A 5,058-nucleotide genomic window follows, 5' to 3' on the forward strand; every position below is an offset into this window, starting at 1 on the left:
TATGGATTCATCCACACATAGGTAAGCTGAGGGAATGTATCCATCACTAGAAATTAATCATGTGTTCTACTGTGCTCTACATGAGAATCAGAATCATCAGGTCTAGCAGGTAACTGGGATGGAAGCACAAGGCAGGGATGCGAAGGAGACGTCCCGTGTAAGGCACTTTCGGAAAATTGCTCTAAGTGCTTCTAAAGGCCATTACAATGGCTACACTTTTTTGAGTACCTACTATGTGCAAATACATTAACACAATCTCATCAAATCTTCCAACAGCCATATGAGGGAGCTATTATCATGCACATTTTGGAGATGAGGAAACAGGTTCAGAGAAGTGGGGTGACTTGTGTAAAGTGGCAGTTGTGTGGTGGAGCCAAGATTGGAGCTCAGGTCTGTCTCCAGCTGACTCAGGAATCCATGTTATGACCGTGACCTTCCATCTTCTCTTAGGGTGTCCTATAGTTTACATAGCTGCTTCTTGATTGATTGATGCTTAAACAGGTTCTGGTTTTACCGCAGGGCTGGGCATTTGCATGACTCCAAGAATGGACCCTTCCTTAAAGTTTGGGCCTTCGGCACCTCTCTTGCCTCACCTGGTCCCAGTCCTGTTTTTTTTTTTTCTGTTTGTTTTTTGGTTTTTTTTTTTTTGATAACAGACAATGTGTTGATTCAACAAGCATTTACTGAACACCTGCGATCTTAAATTAGACTCCCTTTCTAGGAAGAGCCTTAGAGCCTTAGAATTCACATAAAATCTTTTATGGAGGCTGTGTTTGCAGGAGAAACCCGTGAGAGGTTAGGGAAGCAGGGCAGAGCAGGAGAAGAATTTGGGCAGACGTGATTGTAACTAGAGTCCAACTTCAGTCAGATCCCATAGGGAACTATGGGGTGTTACTGGTCCCACAGAGTTGCCGCCAACCCTGAGGCCAAGGGCTGGCCTTTTGTACCCCTGTATCAAACAGCATTGGCTGTGGGCCGCCTTAGGGGCTGCACATGGCAAAACTCAATGGCAGCTCCCATTAGCAGAGCTCTGGTTCCTCCTCTGGACAGGGAAGATGCTGACAGCCTAGAGGAACAGTGGGGGACAGGTCCGTGAGTAAAGAGATCTGAGTGGGATACCAGCAGCATCTACTATACCTACTATGTCTTGGACACTGTTTGCCCTTGTGGTATTACTTACATCATCCAGAAGGGCTATCATTTGCCTAACATTTTAGACATGTGGCCAAACCCAATTCTCCCTACAACCCTATGAGGCAGATATAGCCCATTTGACAGATGAGAAAGATGAGACTCAAGGAGATGTTGGTACCAGAGCTGAGAAAAATACAAAGCCCATCTTCTGTCCCTGGGTCCAGTCCGCAGGTCTGGGCAGCTCCCTGCTGTGCTGTCCTCTGCCTTTGAGAAGGTCAGCAGGGAGGCGGAGACCCAGCCAGCAGCAGGCAGGAGCTGTAGCTGAGGACGGCTTTAATGGCCCTGGCATTGGCTGACATTTGGGTTTTACTCTCTGTGGGAAGTGCACTAATTACTCCTGTTCACTCAGAAGTCCAACTTAACTACTGCTTGGGTTTTATGGAGTGCTTTGGGGTTGCCATTTCTCGAGACCACGATGGCAACAGGGAGACTTGCCTCTTCCCGAGTCTCCAGTGGATGCTCACATGTGGACGATTTACAAGCCAGATGCTGGGGGAGCCTCTTTGATCTGTTCTCTCTGTGCCAGGCATATCACTCACAGCTCTGCCACCCTCCCAGCCATCCTAGGAGGTAGGTTCAACAAATCCACCCCATTTGGCAGATGAGAAAACTGAGGTCCAGAGAGGGGAAATGGTTGCCCCAGCTCCCTGAGCTAGAAAGTCTGACATCGGAGCCTGGATGGTCTCGACCGCTTGGCATCATGGTCTCGGCCTTTCTGACAGCCCTCACCTCCCACAGGAAGAACTCTTCTCAATACCCTTGCTAGGTCTGCAAGGAAGATACTGAGAGCCCCACTTGGTAGGTGGGAAACTGAGTCAAGAAGCCATAGAGCAAAGAGGTTAAAAGCACAGGCCACCATGAAGTTTTGGTAGCCTAGCCTCCCTACACACCAGCTGTGTAACGTTGTGCACCTCTCTGGACCTCTGTTTTTCATCTGTGAACTATAAGGGAGAATGAACTATAAGGACAACAAATGGAGAATGGAAAGCTCTTGGCACATCCTGGCGATTGCTAGAGTAATGAGCCACGGTGAGTTTGGGGCACTATTTTACGTCCCCACCTCTCCCGCTCTATTCTCTACCTGACCCCCACCTTAGTTCCTGGGTCTTTGTCCCAAATAGCAACTGCTCTTAAGAAACTCTCTCACTTCAACAAGTGTTCTGAGTTCCTGTAACTGGGGACTGCCATGATTTCTGCCTTTGGGGAAAAATATCAGGCAGGGAACAGATACAGGAGTTGCTTCCAGGGAAAAGGGGGAGGGGATTCTCAGTCTCATGCTAGAGACACGTTAGTTTCTCATCACACGTTAGACAAGAAGGAATTGCCTTATCCAATGGTCCCCTCCCCATGCCCCCATTTTATAGGCAGGGAAACTGAAATAGCATCAACAAATATTCACTGATGAATGAATGAATGAATGAATGAATGACTCACACGTGAAAACAGAAGGCAACACCTGCCAAGCCCTAGGCCAAAGGGTGGGATCTGGCAGTGAGCAGAGCTACCTGGTAAGGTGACTCAGCCTGTGTTCTGCAGACCTTTGTGGATGCTGGTCGCTGGTCGCTGGTCACTGGTCATGAGGTGGCAGGTGCCTCCAGAGTGACCCTATGTCTAGGACACAGTCTTTGCTCCCAAGGAGTCCATGAATGGCTAGTAAAGACAAAAGATGACCATTCCGCGTGATAAATGAAATACAAATAACTCTCCATATATCCATGGTTTCACATCTGTGGATTCACCCAACCTTAGATAAAGAATATTTAAAACAAAATAAAAAATGCCAATATATAATTTTAAAAATGCAAAACATACAGTATATACAGAGTATTTACATTGTATTAGGTATTATATGTAATCTAGAGACAATTTAAAGTATATGGAGGATGTGCGTAAGTTACATGAAAATACTATTCCATATGCCTTATATCAAGGACTTGAGTGTTCATGGATTTTGGTATCTGTGTGTTGGCGGGGAGGAGTGGGTGTCCTTGAATGAATTCCCCATGGATACTGAGGGACAATTACAACAGTAGGAGGAAGCACCCATTACATGCAGGGCACCACTCTAGGTGTTAGTTGCATCTTCTCAGTGACTCTCGAAGACGGTGTTACCATTCCCATTGTGTAGATGAGGAAATGGAGACTCAGAGAGGTTAGGTAATATGCCTGAAGTCACACAGGACACAGCTGATATGGAATCCAAACCCAATCTCTTTAGGTCCAGAACTGCGTGCCTGGGACTGGGGATTGCCCACCTCTTCCCTCTGCCCTGGAGGGGAAATGAGTCTCTGAAGAGGCAGGAATGTGAGCCAGCTGAGGTTTCCCCTCTGGAATGTGGTACCCGGATGGGCAGCAGTCAAAGCAAAGCCCATCCAAGCCAGAAGCTTCTTAGCAAACTCCCTCCTCCTCCACATCTCCTCCTGGGATGGGATTCAAACTGAGCTTAGCCCCTTTGTGTTATGTCTGGAAAGCAGACATCCTGCCCCCATAGGGGCTCCGGCTTCCATCCCACCCCCTACCTTTCCCCAGATTCCAGTGGCTTTCAGTGCCCCACCAGGCCTTCTAGACAACTGACATTTTACACCGCCCTACGCTTTCCCCTGTGGTCAGAGCCGGGCAGCGGTAACAGGATTAACCCCATGGAGGCAGATCACTTAATTAAACTTTGGAAGGAAGAAGGCAGTCTCCTCATCACAGCTCTGGGGGAAGGGGAGGGGGCTTCTAATGGGCCAAGTTGAGGGGTTGTGTCCCCTGCAGTTAATGCTGGTTCAACCAGTGGCCAAAAACATCCACCCATCATCTTCCACCTATACATACATCCAACAGTCACTAAGAGCCTCACCTGTGCCCCGGCATATGTTATCACTAGGGATAGATCAGTGGTGGACCCCACTGGCTTCCCTCTATCCACTCTTCCCACCTTTTGCCACCCCGTAGTTCATTCCTCACACAGCAGCCAGAGAGATATGTATGAACCACAGTGGGATGGTGTCTCTGCCCTGCTTAAAACCTTCCACGCCTTCTGCGGCTCCAGCTCTCCCCCATCTCCATGTTCTCCCCTTGACAGGTGACTTAGACTCTACTTTTTCATGGGAGGAGCTTCAATTTCCCCACCCCTTGAACCTGGGCTGGACTTGGTTTGACCAATAGAATTTTGTAGAAGGGACACTGTGACAATTCCAAGACTGTGTGGCTTCCACGCTGTCTCACCAGTAGCCCTACTTCCACTTTGAGAATAAGGCTGGGCTGGAGGATGAGTGATCACATAGGGGAGAGCTAAGTCCTCCCAGCAGGGCCATTCTAGACTCACTGCCAGCAAGCTGACCCTCAAACAAGTGGGAAAGGCCAGCCTAGATCAGCAGAGCCACCTAAGTGACCCCTAGCTGACCACAGAAGCACGAAAGGGCCCAGACAAAACCAGAAGGACTATGACACCTAGACTCATGTACTAATACTTAATGCTTATTGTTTTAAGCCACTGAATGTTGGAGTAATTCGTTTTGCAGCATTATTGTAGCACTCACTGACTGAAACAGTCTCCCTTTGCTTTTTGTATCAAAGTCAACCTCCCACTTGATCTCAGCTCTTCCCACTCCTCCCTTCTCTCACTCTCACCCCCTCACACACTTTGCCCAGTCACAATTTTTTTGCATTCATTTTCTTATAAGAATCTCCCTTTTTCCTGCTTCCTGGTCTCCCTGACCATCCAATCTAGCACATGATAGGTCTTCAATAAATATTTGTTGAGTGAATGAATGAAAGAATGAATGAATAAATCAGTTGATCAATGAACAGACATCATTACTCATTGTTCTCATGGGGTTTACCACCCAGTGGAGGAGACGATGTTACCAGATCACAGAC

The sequence above is a fragment of the Colobus angolensis genome, unplaced genomic scaffold (genome assembly GCF_000951035.1).
Source record: "Colobus angolensis palliatus isolate OR3802 unplaced genomic scaffold, Cang.pa_1.0 Scaffold79, whole genome shotgun sequence".
NCBI classification, from domain to species: domain Eukaryota; kingdom Metazoa; phylum Chordata; class Mammalia; order Primates; family Cercopithecidae; genus Colobus; species Colobus angolensis.